General features: G+C 37.2%; 1 protein-coding gene across 2 annotated transcripts in view; it reads right to left on the bottom strand.

The window, feature by feature from the left end:
* The window catches only part of LOC133517451 (elongation of very long chain fatty acids protein 4-like), a 36,823-nt gene extending 20,190 nt beyond the window's left edge, over positions 1 to 16,633 (bottom strand). Inside the window, exon 1 of one of the 2 annotated variants that reach the window (XM_061850783.1) lies at positions 15,720 to 16,633. The gene's annotated coding sequence lies outside the window, so the exon portion shown is untranslated. The remainder of the gene's footprint in view (positions 1 to 15,719) is intronic. The other variant, XM_061850781.1, reaches the window with a different exon arrangement.
* Between the last annotated feature and the right edge of the window lie 387 nt (positions 16,634 to 17,020).

The following is a 17,020-nucleotide window of genomic DNA, read 5'->3' as shown; positions in this document are numbered from 1 at the left end:
TTTTTCTTTTACCTCAATCAAACAAAAGAGCGTTATTATTGCACAACTGTACTGCAATGTAACAATTTTATTCTAAAGGTATGTCGGAAAGACATTGTGAAAACTTGCTTCACAATGGTTACCAGTACCCATCATCTAGTCTTTAACATTCTATTGGTGTTAAATAAACTTAACGTGAAACTTCTGTGCCGAAAGTAGGACGTACCATACTCCACCTACATAAGTTGTCTACGTGAAGCAAGTTGCCGAAATCTCTCCAAACAGGTTTCGATGTAATCTTTGATTAACTACATATACACTATGGATTGAATCGGGGCTACATCAAACACAGACAAATCGCAGCTTGTCTACCTGCGTTTCTATTGCTATTGTTACCTTAAAATAATAGCGTTGCAACGTAATATTTTATTTTTTTGTTCGGTAAATGAAAACAAAGAAAATATATAAAAAGTTTTCTTCATTTCTATTTAAAGTTAATTGTTTGAATGTGAAGTGCAATCTCTTAAAATATCGGTTACTAATTTATTAGCACCTTATATACAGCAGGGTATAGCTTTGGCTACACAAATGAATTTATATGTATAGGTTAAGGTTTAGGTATATAACTTAATGATAGATTTTACATTTTGATTCAAAGGGCATAGAGTACAAGTATTGATGTAGTTTGTTCTATTAAATTCATAATATGTCAACTCAAATAACATCATTACTTACTTTTGTTAAATTTAGACTAAAGTATAAAGAATTTTATAATAAAATTTCAACACATGTTAAGTTATTTTCTACAAATCTAATATGAAATAGGTACGCCAAAGAACAAAAAAGTGTTTTTATTTTTCACGCATCCAACAAAACTTGAGTATGGCAAAAAACTCGTGTAAACTTACCTGTGATTTCTGAGAAAATGTACTTATAACGTTTTGTTCTACAAGACTGTCATACCAATCACTAAATAAATGTATTACGTATATATATGTTCAGATAGTTGAATCCAACAATGGATCATATTTATTTCATAGGAGTTTAAAAAAATCAACCCAGTTTTAACCTCTCCTTAACCACAAATTAAATTTTGTGCAAAAATTGTTAAAAAAAAATATGGTGCGTTTTAGACCTAATATGTTGGTGATATTTTTATCGAGCGAAAATCATGAAATCAAGTTTCGAATTTAGTTACTAGAGAAATGCCTTAAGATTTTTTATATTAACAAAAGGGTTTTTTCACAATTGAAAACGTCACTCTTATTGTGACACTAGATTAATTATTTTAATATCTGGAAGACCGAGCTTTGCTCGGAAAACATATAAATAAAAACTCAAAAATGCGCGTGTTCCCAGAGATAAAACCTTACTAGATCGAATTTTCGCCCACAAAAACCCCCATATAGAAAATTTCATCGAAATCATTAGAGCCGTTGCTGAGATCCCCTAAATATATAAATACAGATATACAAGAATTGCTCGTTTAAAGGTATAAGATATATTTTCATCGCATCAAAATTGATATTCATATCTTTTAGCAACCGTATTATCAATATTATGATCTAAAAAATGCTACGATAATTCAAAAACTCTCTTGGCTGAACCTACTGCATGTCCTAATTTCAAAGTTTATGGTGTGCGTTGTCTGTACGTATCTTTAATAAATAAAATCAATCAATAAATGTTATAGGACTAAGGTTAAGTTTTTGTGGCAAAAACGAGTGCTTGAGAAAATGAAACATCGACAAATAATAATATCGATAAGTCAGTCATAGATTAATAATGAAAAGATGTAAATTCTACTTGCTGTAATTTACCGGGAAATTTCAAGAATGCAAATCAATTACAAATCCGAGCATAATTTCTATATTACGGCATTCAGCCACGATTGAAAATTATTTTAAAATATTTTAAACGGCTGTTAAATTAATCAAATTAAATAATTTTAAATATTAAAATTATTTATTTGTCAGGCTTCTTCTTTAGCTGTCAACTGCTGTCAGATAATTTTCCGTAAATATTTATTTATTAAATTCAAATGAGATGAAAACAGTTTATTTTGTGTATATTTTTATAAATAAACGCCACGGACAGTAACGTTTCGATCTTCAGTGGTTATTTGAAGTGATACAGCTATTAGTGGTTATATGGTGGCGATGCGATGACACCATTCATCATCACGATTCAGTAATTTGTGTTTCGTAATGTAAAGTACAGTATGGTTTTGTTAACATGGTGATAGCTTCCACCTGTTGCAATGTCCTTCCATCAGAAGTATAGAAAGAAAAGCAAAATATCCGTGGATGACAGACTTCAATGCAAATATCTTAAGGATATTAAAGCGTTTGCGAAGGTACGGTGCTGTGCTTCATCTACAATTATGGTGTTTCCCCTCAAGTATAGTACATCGCATGAACGTACGACCTTGCTTTTTGCATGTCCTTAATCGTGTAAGTTGACTGTAACCAAATTGTTTCCCAGCCGCTATACATGAATGACGTTTATTGTGTACAGTGACTGCTGTGTTTGTTTTACATTAACGTTAATAACAATTATAGGTTAAGGTATTTACTATATTTACAATAACTTTTATATGCCACCTGTACAAAACCCTTTAAATGCCGCCCCTAACCCGACGCCTGCATCAATCCCGACCGATTGTCCTTACTGCCCCCAAGGCCGCCAATTTAAGGGACAAAAAGGCCTCAACATTCACATCAGCCGTGCCCACGCTGACTTGGCCACCGGGAGCACGCCACCCGTATGCCCCAACTCGATAACACACCCTGTAGGAGCCACAACCTCGGCAACTGCCCCTGATCAAACTTCAAAATTAGAAGATTTACCTGTCTTAAAAGCAAATGTACGTGTACTTAAACACATACCCAAGGGAGCCAGAAACCTTGCCGCTGGTAAGCTATGCGACATAATAGGCAATTGTTTGCGCACAAACTGTGTTGAAGATTGGTTTTCCTTGCTCTCATTTTCATTCTCAGCCTTAAGAGTGCCTGAGAGCAGGGGAAACAAATCTTTAACCACCAAAGTAAAAGACAATATTGACACTATTGACAGTTCAATCTTATATTTCTCTGAAAACATTAACCATAATTTAAGCCCGAAATACAGAGCTATTGAAACTAAAGTCCACGACGGTGATTTGAGGGGCGCGGTCCGTATGCTTCTATCCGACTCTGCACTTGCTCCTTCAAATGAGGCCACACTAACCACGTTACGTGAAAAGCACCCCTCCCCCTCTAGACAACTTTATTTACCTCCAGAACCAGACCAAAATAGCGCCTTTCTATCGGTGACTGTAGCTGACGTATCTAAAGCGCTACACTCCTTCTATAATGGCTCGGCAGCTGGATTAGATGGTTTACGCCCACAACATCTCAAAGAACTCACATCACAATCTGCGGGTAATAATGGAATTAGATTATTAGAGTCCTTAACCGACATGTGCAACTTCTTGTTAAAGGGTATGCTTAACCTGCAAGTAAGGCCCTACCTTTATGGTGCAAATTTATGTGCACTATTAAAGAAGGATGGCGGCATAAGGCCGATAGCGGTGGGCAGTGTTATCCGACGTCTTACTGCAAAGTTGTGTTGTTACGCTGTCAGGGATGATATGTCAAAATACCTGCAGCCAAAGCAGATAGGATTTGGAACAGCTAGAGGCTGTGAGGCAGCAATTCATGCCACTCGGTCCTTTGTTTTAGAACATGAAAACACTGAAAATGCACTCGTTAAAATTGATCTAAAAAATGCATTCAACTGTGTCGAAAGAGATAGCATATTAAAGGAGGTCCTTGAACTTGCACCACCTCTCTACCCCTATTTATACCAATGCTATTCCGACGCAACCAATCTTTACTTCAAAGAAAATATAGTGTTGTCACAAATCGGTGCCCAGCAGGGCGATCCTTTAGGTCCTCTGCTCTTTTGCTTGGCTATACATAAATCTATTACTACATTAAATTCTCCGCTCAATGTATGGTACCTTGACGATGGAGTTATCGGTGGAAGGCCCGAAACAATAATCGAGGACCTAAAGAACCTCATACCCACTTTCAAAGAACTTGGGCTAGAAGTAAACCCTACGAAATGCGAGCTCTTCTGTGGGTCTATGTCCGAATCTTCCTTTTCGGCTCTGCAAACACTATTGCCGGGAATCAAAAGACTTGACAAAGCATCTCTCTCCCTATTAGGTGCGCCCATTTTCCCCGAGGGTGTCAGTGCCGCCCTTCGAACTAAAAAGGATGCACTTGTGGCAGCTCGAAACCACTTGACCAATCTTTCATCTCATGTATCCATGACACTACTACGTCATTGTTTCGCCACACCCCGGATGACATATATCTTAAGGACGTCTCCCTCATGGCAATTCCCTGAATCAGCAAAAGAAATAGATCAAGAATTAAAGTCTACCTTGCAACTTATTTTAAACGTCGATCTAACGGACACACAGTGGATCCAGGCGAGCCTTCCCATACGACACGGCGGCCTTGGTATTCGTCGCGTCGAAGATATAGGACTCATTGCTTTTCTAGCGTCTGCACATGGAACCGTGGACCTTGTCACTCGAATATTAGCTCTTAATGGTGGCAACTCCCCGGTTCCATTTGTCTCAGAAGCCTTGGCAAAGTGGTCGGCATCTATGCCGGGTGACGCACGGCCTGACGACCCCGCTGTCCAAAGACAATGGGACGACATCTGGAGTAGAGATATATACAACTCGTTGCTTACTGATGCATCGGGTGTCGATCTGGCACGCCTTAAAGCTCTTGCACAGCCAGAGTCAGGGGCCTGGATGCATGCACTGCCCTCACCCCAGCTTGGTACACTGCTAGACAACGACTCGTTAAGAATAGCAGTGGCACTCCGGTTGGGGGCCAGTGTGTGCGAGTCTCATCGTTGCAGATGCGGAGCAATGGTAGAAGCCAACGGACACCATGGTCTGAGCTGCCAAAGGTGCGCGGGGCGATTTCCTAGACACCAATCGATCAACGAGATCATACGAAGGGCAATGGTGTCGGCTAGCGTGCCTTGCGTACTGGAGCCACCTGGCTTGAGTCGTGCAGATGGAAAAAGACCGGACGGACTGACCTTGATTCCATGGCGAAGGGGACGCTGTCTCTTGTGGGACGCGACTTGTGTAAGCACCTTTGCCGCGTCCCACTTGAGGCAAACCACACGGTGTGCTGGCTCAGCGGCGGAATCCGCCGCTAAGCTAAAGCACACTAAATACTCCGCCCTGGAATCAAGATACGATTTCGTACCGGTGGCAATAGAGACCGCGGGGCCCTGGGGCTCTGAGGCTCGCCGCCTGATTGCAGAACTGGGTCGGCGTCTTCGGGAGAGGGGCTGCGACCCTCGCTCTGGATCGTACCTGGTTCAACAGATCTCAATTGCAGTGCAGCGAGGAAATGCTGCAGGCATTATGGGTACTTTTGAGCCAGGTACGATGCAGGGTGGAGGCGCATATTAATATTGATGTTTGTTCGATTACACTATAGTTTTGATAATTTAAATTTAAGTTTGTTGAATTTTTATTAGTGACATTGAAATGAACTTTACATATTATAAACGTCAGTATTTTCAAAGTAAAACTCATTTTTTGCTACTTGGTTTGAATGAATAAGAGACATAATTAAAAAAAAGGTATAATTACTAGCTAGGGAGATATAGCTTTTTTTTCATAATTCATAACTCCTGCGGGAATAAAATAGGCCTTTATCCTTCAGCACACCTGCATGAAATAAGATCTTTTTCGAGCAAGTGTGATGAAAAAGTCATTTTCTGTCACAAAAAAATAGTAAATACAGCAACGAGTAAGCAAACAAAAACAGTCACACAAGCACAATATGGTGTAAGTCCAATAGGGTTGTTGACTGTATCTATCTATACATATAATAAAGCTGAAGGGGGTCGAAAGTCTGTACATGGAAGATATTCGAAAAAAAGTAGGCTGGGGATACTAAGAATCGTTAACAGAACACGTTCCAACAGTTTTTAGAATTTTTGTCTGTTTGTCTGTTTCTCTGTTTGTCTGTTTATTTGACCTCGCATCACGTGAAAACGGCTGAACGGATTTTGATGCAAACTTTACTAATCTGTCGAGAAAATACCCGGCCAAGTTATAGGCTATAAAAATTCAACCCCTAGAAGGGGGGGTAGCCACTACACTCGATTGAGTTAAGTTTGCACCTTAATCTTATGGCGCTACTTAGGAAGGAGGTGCAAACTTTTACAACAAATATGTGCTACGAGTATCGAGTACCCTGCTAAACTAACAGATATGGTGCTGAAATTAAGCCACCGAGGAAGGATTTTGGTAAATTAACTCTAAAGTTAGAAGAGGGGGGGGGGTGGTACGGATATCAATTCAATTTCAATTGTGTTGATGTAATAATACAACGAAATTAAACGACAGTAAATTAATTGCCATACATTGCACAGTGCCATGTTTTGGGAAACTGAGTAAACATTTAATACTCAAGAAAACTAATAATTTTTAAGAAAAAAAAACCGACTTCAATGAGGTACACCGGTGAAAGAACGATTATTGTTGATTTTTTGATTTCATACAATTAAATTAAAAAGACAGCGTCCTATGCCTAATTATGTAGAAAAGGAGGTAACATGTTTTTTTTGTCACTGCATCCACCTTGACACATTTCAGATTTGCCCTATGGTTGACTGGTAAGTTGCTGGTAAGATACCCGCAATAGGGTATTCGACTGTATTTAAGATAAATTATTTCACACTATGCATGAAATAAAGCACCAGATAATTATTAAAGAAACTAAATAGGATAGAAATATAAAAATGTGTCTTGAAACCTAACTGCTTGACAAACATGCACAGAGAACAAATTGCCAAACGTGAACTATGGCATCGTTGAAGAGTTCCATTCTGTTCATCATGAACAGTTTCACTTCATCAAATGTCACTTCTACAAATGTAAATACTTGATTTGTTGATGAAAATACAAAAATCACTATATGTATGCCTTTCACATTTGAAGAGTTCCCTCGATTCCCCATGGACCCCATCGTCAGAACTCGAACTATCTAATTTACTTAACAAACACAGCGAAGAGGACAAATCGCCAAACGTGTACTGTGTATCGTAGAAGAGTTCCATTCTGATCATCATCAGCAGGTCCACTTCATGAAATGTCACTTTTTTAAATGTAAATGCTAGATTTGTTAAAGAAAATACCTACAAAAATTATTCTATGTATGACTTTCATATTTGAAGAGTTCCCTCGATTCTCCTCCTTTTGAAATCTTGAAGTCGGTTAAAAATGAGTTTACTTACATAGTTAAGTAGTGGCAAAATGAACACACATTTCAACACGCGTATAACTGCATAATTATTTAAAAAAATATTTTCTCCGTCATGAATTATACCTAATCGTAATTTTATCGTATCCATATTCATACGTATCGCCTCTTTTAAGCACTTCATAATGGCTACGAAGGTGCGTACTATGAAAAAAAAAATCTCTGATGTTTGCGGTGTAAATGTCAAACTATTTGGGACTTGCATTTTATACGCGTTAAAATGCCATAAGAACTAAAAACTGAAAATGCCTTCCCGAAAAAAAGCGAACCTTTCACGAAAGTCTCGCAACGCATTGAGGTTACGAAACTATAGCGACGATCGTGATTTTAGCCGTAGCCACAACTACCAGAGACGTTATGCAGGATCGTTCCATCCATTGAAAACCTCATTCGTAGCGTGTTCGGAGACCTGAGCCATTCTTGGGTTTGTGAGAGATCCATACTCACGCCCATAGAGGAACGGTCCATGCTCACGCAGAAAAATGAGCAGGCGGAAATCGAAGGTGAAGGAGGAGGAACATGCAGTATATAATTCCATTAACACTGTCTTGGATGAAGGCACAACATACCCGGTAGAGTTCCTTAGTTCCTTAGCTCATTGAGTGCTTCAGGACTCCCAGCACACACCCCTGAAAGTTGGAGTTCCAATCATGCTTCTTCGGAATTTGTCGCCTCCGAAGTTATGCAACGGAACCCAGCTAAAAGTAGTGCAGCTGCAGCGAAACCTCATTGAGGTGCAGATCCTGACGGGGAGCGGCGCCGCAGAAGTCGTGTTCATCCCGCGCATCCCCCTTATCCTGAGCAATTTCCCGTTCCACTTCAAGCGCCTACAGTTCTCCGTGAGCGTCTGCTTCGCCATGAACATCAACAAGTCAAGGGAATTGAATTGAAGACGCTGCGCGCTGCTGGCATGGACCTGCGCACGGGCTGCTTCTCACACGGGCAGCTCTACGTGGCGTGCTCGCGCGTTACCAGCTGCACGGAGCTATTCGTGCTGACGCCCGTCGGGGAGACTCGCAATGTGGTGTACAAATAAATATTGTAAAATGTCAATGTTATGTAAATATACTATTACATACCTACTTATTAGTATGTAACTGTAGATATAATTATATGTATACATTTAGTTGTGCATACATAAACATAACTGTAAACAAAATGTAAATACTCGGCCTCAATTTTTTGATATCTACGAGTATTCTCCGTTCCTCTAATCCTACTTCTAACTAATAGGTATTATACCTAAATTCGATAGTGTTAGGAAGTATGGATTTCTATGGGTATATTTCTTACCTTTTCATGCTTAGACTGATTGGTCTGGAGCACCGATTTGGATGATTTGAAATTTGAATAAGAACGAATTTGAAAAAAATAACGATTGATTTTGGACTGTAGTTTTATTAAGAGGTACCTAATTGTAAAATATTTTATCTAGACTACAGTCCTCTACCGTATCCATCTATCAACTTTACTTCAAGTTCCACCTCCAGGGGAGAAGCAGAGAAATTAGCGGTGAATGAGCCGGCTACTGACACAGACCGAATACCACGCAGGCGGAGCCGCGGGCACAGCTAGTTGTGCAATATATGTATATGTATGTATATTAATCGTGCATAAAAAATATTGAGAAAAAAATGTATTTGTTACATTATTTTCTTTGGATATAATATTATTTGCCTCTGGTGCCTTTAAATACCATCAACACTATATCATTAATATAAAACGGTCATCTATTGTACCGGCACTTCCTCTCGATGGTCATTCACAGAAGTGAAAGTGACAGCGAGACGAAAAATACATAGATACATTTGTGTGAAAGAGAAAGCTTCTGTCCTATAACACGTACCGTTTCTTTGAGAAGAGTTTCCGTATTGAGCGTAGCCTTTCTGTAGCGTCAGCATTATAAATATTATAATATTTTCATAAGTTGTACGGTCACGTCTGAAAATATCGAGACGGACAAAGTGCCAAAAATATGTCTACACTACCCTAATAAATGGGCCATAAGGTCGTGTGTACAAATTTTGGGCACTTCGATCGTGACGATGTTTTCAGACGTGACTGTACATACAGATTATTTCCTTAACCTAGGTGGCTAGTATATTTTGCGAGGTAAATATAGAGGTAATACTGAGCAACTTTTAATTTAAGATCGACCCCGAAATCGCATAATAAAATTTGGCAACATGTACTAAAGTCAAAAAGAAGAAATTCCCTCCACTGTACTAGACCGAACTATTCCTTAATGCTCTAAGTACATTTTAGTTACTACACCGAAACGGGAGCGAGGAGTGACACTGACAGCAAAGCGATCCGAGTGATCCGACCGAACTAACGCCGAGCGCGTGCGAAGACGACCAAACGGCTCTCGGTTAATATGAACTAGACACCACATAGCCGTCACTCCGTTGCAACTCACGGGAGTAAGCGAGACAACAAATTTTGAATTGTACTACTTAACAAAATGTCCGCAAAAATGGTTCCGTTACATTATTATGCTTAGTTTGTCTCGGTGTACTACTGTACTAAAAGACCGAACTAGTACATATGAAAGATTTTACTAGTTAGGAGCGTTCTTTTCAGTGGACGAGCACGCCGACTCTAGCTGTTTCATACGTTTTAGCTGTTTAGATGTCGATGTGTTATAGAAAAGTCAGAGGCTAGATGAGGGCGGGGCTAAAAAATACGATTTTTAGGGTTCCGTAGCGAAATGGCAAAAAACGGAACCCTTATAGATTCGTCATGTCCGTCTGTCTGTCCGATTATGTCACAGCCACTTTTTTAAAATACGTAATTGAGGTATGAAAACAGTAATAAGTTTATGTGGCTTGGTCTGTTTTAAGGAATTATTATTTGCTTTTCTGAAAATTGATAGGGTTTTGTTTATCGTTAACCAGTTTCCTTATTTATTATTCATTGGGGTAAGTTGTATCGTCATTTTTTTTTTCCGTATTCTATTATAATGGAAATAACTCTAATTTCTTTCGCGTTTAATAGAATGCAGATAGCTCCGTTGTTTATTCACGTTCCTATTCTCATCGGAAAACTTAACCCCCCCCCCCCCAATTCTTCTTCTCTCTTTGTGAGTTAGCACCAATGTAAAGAATGTGTAGGTGGGCATCTGCTGTCTCTCCAGTTTGATCGAACGAGGAGAAAAATACTTATATGTTTCATTACTAAATGCAAAAAACAGTCTAAATAAAACATTAAAACAAGAACATCATAAATAAATTATTTTTATGCACACTGTACAATGATTTGACAGATAGAGAAAGCAAAGAGTGACTTACAATTGCATGCCTATACTCGTATTGAATAAACCGTTACGTTTTTTGTGATCTCAAGAGAACTTGTGAAATATGTAGCACAAATTTTAATGAAAAAATAATAATGTATGGGTAAGCTCTATATGTTTTGTCGTTATTTATGTATATATTATATTTATGTATGTATGTATTATGTATGTATGGTATGTTATTGTATTATATTTGGTTGTTGTTGTTAAAGTAGCACCGCCCACAATCTCTCTGCTTTGCCTAAAGCTTGACTGGCAGAGAATGCCTCATGGCATTAAGTCCGCCTTTTGTACTATAAGGTTTTCTTTTGTGCAATGAAGATTAAATAAATAAATAAATTTTAGAAAAAAAAGTACGGTCGACCAAATAATTACTATCGTTAGCATTTCAGCACCACGTATTAAATTTAATTTTGTATTTTTTTTTTTATTTCAACGAGCCGACCGAAATGATGACCTGTTTAGCAAGTTCCACACCCTCCTTCTGCCCTTTACTCATTGTTCCTAACAATACTTAGTGTACTTACTGTGTCTGTGACCTGAATATTCACAATGGAACTACATTTGTATCTTAAAGTTCGAATCGGACCGTGTATAACAACATACAATTTTATAAAGAATTACAAAGTTACTAGAGTCAGACCATGATAAGTTAGCAGTGATTTTGATAGCGGTGCAAGTGTTAAGTAAACGTCATAATTTCATAGAAGCTTGACATTTAAAATAACACGTGCACCGTCTGGGCTATCAAAATTGCTGGCAACTTAACTTGGTCTGACTCTAATATCGTTTTTAATTATCAACGAGAATGGTATTTTGGTATACGAGTATGTAGGTTTTTGTCCGATTTTTTAAACACTGATTGAGTTCAAAATTTGAAGCTATTGTGTGTCTGCTAAAGTTACTTTTATTGTTATTCTTCCTTGCGTTATCCCAGCATTTTGCCACGGCTCATGGGAGCCTGGGGTCCGCTAGACAACTAGTCCCCAGAATTGGCGTAGGCACTAGTTTTTACGAAAGCAACTGTCATCTGACCTTCTAACCCAGAGGGTAAACTAGGACTTATTGGGATCAGTCCGGTTTCCTCACGATGTTTTCTTTCACCGAAAAGCGATTGGTAAATATGAAATGATATTTAAATTTCGTACATAAGTTTAGTTTTACATAAGTACATAAGTTAAGTTTAGTTTTAGTTTTCGTACTCTTTGCTACAAGCCGGGGTTTGAACCCACGACCTCCGGATTGAAAGTCGCACGCTCTTACCGCTAGGCCACCAGCAGCGCTTGTTGTCTGCTAAAAGTACTTTACTGTTGGAATTCATGGAATCAATAACAGTATCCAATTAGTTAGGGATTAGGTATTTTTATGTTTGAAGAATAAATATTTCGGTGTATTATTTTAATAAAGCTTTTATGAAATCTTTTCACATTATTTTATCTATACTCAGACTTCTCTCTAAACTAGACCATAAAGAAGTATATTTATAATATTTAGACTTTTGGTATAATAATATTTCATTAACACAAAAAAGAAACAAAAAGTAACTTCTATGTTAGGTATGGTTTTGTAAGAATATTCAATTAAAAGTGGAAAAAGTCACTGTCTCGGGCGAGGCTAAAACTCCGTGTCTCTGGATCACTAGTCTATCGCACTGCTAACTGAGCTAACGAGAATTTACTCGAAACATCACTTCACACACAAAAAAGAACAGAAAGATTAAATAAATATTTAGTGCCTACGCTCGCTGTTTAACGAAATATAGGCATCATCCATATGACGCGCAGATTTGTTCTGATAGAATTGTTACCGTATAAATTTCACTACTTCTGACGTCAGTAGGACGGATTGTGATCGGAAAATTCGAACCGAAGTTCAAAACCACGTTACGCTGCGCCTTTTTTCCTTTCTTTTCATTTTTTTAAGCATACTTGCTATTAGTTTTGCTCCGTGTATATTAAACATATTTCATTTTAATGTCTCGTACATGAAATTTCATTTTAATCTTTCTTATTCGTTATCCTAATACACCATAATATTCGTAATGTCTTTATTGGGCATTATAGACTCCGCTTAGCCTTTTCTTCTATTTGGCATGACGTTAATACCAATACAAAAATTGTGAACAAGTTTTGAGCCAAGAAAGCAGGCAGACCTTTAACAAATTCTTTATCTAGGAAAGTCACCCCGCCGCGTCAACCCAAAAACTCGAAAACCAAGAAATATAAGCAAAATTTTCCATTTGAAACTTACAGAAACTTACATGAAATTTACGTTTAAGTTTCACTTTAGAAACTTACAAGCTGCCCATCACTAGTCAAGCCACGCGTCGTCGTGAATGTCACGATCTTTATGGTTACCTGGGTTATAAGGCGGTCCTTAAAAAGAGACAAAAAAAAACATTTTAGAAATGTAGCCATTGAAACAATGTAATTAATTAGGTATTAATACATGTCAGTTTTTTTAAGTGATCATTGTTTTGCTAATATGCATGATTTGATTATGTATGTAATTGAGCGCTTCTTTCGCTAACAAACTGGTTACAGTTTGGCGGTAATATTATTCCAACAAAAACATTTTCATGTTAAATGTAGCCAAGACGAGACCATAAGGCTCGCACTGTCAAAAACTTATCAGATCTCTTGTAGAGCCAAGCTTCTAACTCTACAAGCCCTAACTTCAATCAATATATGGCTTGGACGTTTCGCTACCGGCACATGGACGTACATACAATATAAATACTTGAATTTAGTATGTCGGACGTTGCTATATAAAGTTATAGCAAAAGTTATAGTTAAAGAACTTTATATGTCTTATCAGTGACATGGGTTACCACCTCCGGAAGATCATTGACAAGAGCGTCATCTAGCTCCCTAAACTAATATCGAAGTTTTGATAGATTTTATAGAGTTTGATAAAAGAGTTGCATATGTACTTAATTTATATCAAATAATTCGGAGAAACGTAGATAGCAGAAATAAGAGAATATTGCACGAGTGTTTTATAGCTACAAAATTCACCATACAACCAGTGCACATCGATTTATAACGTGTGGACTACACGTTATAAATCGACTAACTTCGAACAAAAAAAAAGCGGCCAAGTGCGAGTCGGACTCGCGCATGAAGGGTTCCGTACCATTTAAGACGTATTAAAAAAAAATCTACTTACTAGATCTTGTTGAACATTTTACCACTTTGGACACACATTTTACCACTTTGGAAGTGTCTCTCGCGCAAACTATTCATTTTAGAAAAAAAATATATTAGAAACCTCAATATCATTTTTGAAGACCTATCCGTAGATACCCCACACGTATGGTTTGATGAAAAAAAAATATTTTTATTTTATGACTTATTAAAAAAACTACTTACTAGATCTCATTCAAATCAATTTCCGGTGGAAGTTTGCATGGTAATGTATATCATATATTTTTTTTTAGACTTTTCATTCTGTTATTTTAGAACTTACAGGGGGGGGGGGGACACACATTTTTTCACCTTTGAAGTGTCTCTCGCGCAAACTATTCAGTTTAGAAAAAAATGATATTAGGATCCTAAATATCATTTTTGAAGACCTATCCATAGATACCCCACACGTATGGGTTTGATGAAAATTTTTTTTTTTTAATTTTATGACGTATTAAAAACAAATACTCACTAGATCTCGTTCAAACCAATTTTCGGTGGAAGTTTGCATGGTACTGTATATCATATATTTTTTCTAGATTTTTCATTCTGTTATTTTAGAAGTTACAGGGGGGGGGGACACACATTTTTTCACTTTAGAAGTGTCTCTCGCGCAAACTATTCAGTTTAGAAAAAAAAATATATTAGGAACCTAAATATCATTTTTGAAGACCTATCCATACATATCCCACACGTATGGGTTTGAAGAAAAAAAAAATATAATTTTATGACGTATTAAAAAAAAACTACTCACTAGATCTCGTTCAAACCAATTTTCGGTGGAAGTTTGCATGGTAATGTATATCGTATATTTTTTTTAGATTTTTCATTCTGTTATTTTAGAAGTTACAGGGGGGGGGGACACATTTTTTCACTTTGGAAGTGTCCCTCGCGCAAACTATTCAGTTTAGAAAAAAATGATATTAGGGTCCTAAATATCATTTTTTGAAGACCTATCCATAGATACCCCACACGTATGGGTTTGATAAAAAAATTTTTTTTTAAATTTTATGACGTATTAAAAAAAACTACTTACTAGATCTCGTTCAAACCAATTTTCGGTGGAAGTTTGCATGACAATGTATATCATATATTTTTTTTAGTTTTTTCATTCTGTTATTTTAGAAGTTACGGGGGGGGGGGACACATTTTACCACTTTGGAAGTGTCACTCGCGCAAACTATTCATTTTAGAAAAAAATAATATTAGAAACCTCAATATCATTTTTGAAGACCTATCCTTAGATACCCCACACGTATCCTGGGTTTGATGAAAAAAGATTTTTTGAGTTTCAGTTCTAAGTATGGGGAACCCCCAAAATTTATTGTTTTTTTTTTCTATTTTTGTGTTAACATCTTAATGCGGTTCATAGAATACATCCACTTACTAAGTTTGAACAGTATAGCTCTTATAGTTTCGGAAAAAAGTGGCTGTGACATAATCGGACGGACAGACGGATATGACGAATCTCTAAGGGTTCCGTTTTTTTCCATTTGGCTACGGAACCCTAAAAATGAGCGGAATTCGGGTGAAAACAAGTGACGACGCGACTTGGGCTATAACCGTGAAAATCAAAGTTCGTCAGTTGCGGGCATTTTGCTCTGTCACTCTAATTACGTCTTAGTGAGAGTAAAAGAGAAAGATCCAATTTGCGAATTTCGGTTTTCGCGCTAGGCCCCCTGATTTAAGCAGGTTTAATCATGCCAGGGGTGTACCATCGCCGGCGGGCAAACATTAGTTATGATATTTTTATTACTGTTTTTTTATGAAATTTTTTTTTAGGCTCAGCAGGTTAGGTCAGATAATAAAATAAATATTTTATTTTACTCTCTCCTTGTCGGAATATATCGTAAGTATTTTTGTAACACTTTGTATAATGATCATAGATGAATATTATTTTATACTTACCTTTCTATGTTTGTACCGGAATTAAATTAATCAAGGAATTTAAATTTAAAAGTAAATTTTGAATTACGAACGAAAATTATAAAATGTCGAAGTTAACTACTGGTTGTAAAAAGACAACTTCCTTATACTGTGATACAACACTAGCGGCACGGTCTCTCCCTGACCACGGACAACCGATTGAGTTAAAATTGGTTCTGATTATAGTTGAAGCGTTGCAAAAAAATGTAAAAGACAAAAGTAATACTGTGTGCCTGAAAAGTTACCGTTATTAGTGTTCTAAAAACTTAGTTTTATGTTCGTACATACAAAAACTCTAAAAAGTAAAACCTTATACAAAAAAATAGCTGGGGTTGGGTAACTTGAGTAATATATGTAAATGTAAGTTTGTTTAGGTCTATAAAATCCTGCCACCAAACCAAATATTCTGCGTCGAAACGTCGAAAATAAATTTGCAACAGACCCGATAAAATCGTGTTTTAATATGTGCGGTCTAGTTTTGTTGCAATAACTGCTGCCCATGATCTTCTAGTATTTGCAAACATATAAGTAAAATCACAAATCATTTAGTCATATGGTCGATTAGTAAAGAAGTCCGCTAATTGTTATTTTTTCTTTTGTTAAATAAATAAATAAAAGTTATCAATCGATTGGGTTTTAATTATTCCATCGATAAACCAATGAAATTAGTTATTCTTAAAATATAACAAGCACAAAAAAATCTGTAAACGCATTAAACACAATCCAATTATTACGTATTCCCGAACTTACCTTAAAGCTTAATAACCGAAACACTCACTTCACTATTCGAATTCAAATTTGGAACACGATTCGCGCAGCGTCCGCGCCGCTGCGAGTTCCTCCCAGAGACTGCGCGAACGCACGCCTTACCACGAAAAATCAAAACTAGCTGCCAGCATCTTTTACTTTCCGAAATTCGGAGGCATCAATTATGTTATGGACAAAAAAATATGAGATCTCTAGCGCAGCAGGACTACTATTATAACTTTTTCCAAAAATAGGAAGCCGTTATAAAATCACTCGCATGTATTATATGTATATAGGTCAAGCAACGAAGAGGTATGGAGGTAAATGCTTGGAACACAATTTTTAAGTTTGTTATTGTTTGGACAATTAAGGAGGTGAACATATCAAAAGTCCCCGGCCCTGGCCCTTGAGCCAGGGGAGGGAGAGAGGAGGGTTTAAAGGTCCCATTTTTCGATTTTTCGCTTATATCTCGGAAACTATGCGTCCTAGCGACCTGATCATTTATACAAAATGAAAGCTGATTTTTCGTGCAAGTT

Source organism: Cydia pomonella, chromosome 4 (assembly GCF_033807575.1).
Source record: "Cydia pomonella isolate Wapato2018A chromosome 4, ilCydPomo1, whole genome shotgun sequence".
NCBI classification, from domain to species: domain Eukaryota; kingdom Metazoa; phylum Arthropoda; class Insecta; order Lepidoptera; family Tortricidae; genus Cydia; species Cydia pomonella.
Note: the sequence above shows the minus strand (reverse complement) of the source record. Positions and strands in the feature narration are given on the sequence as shown.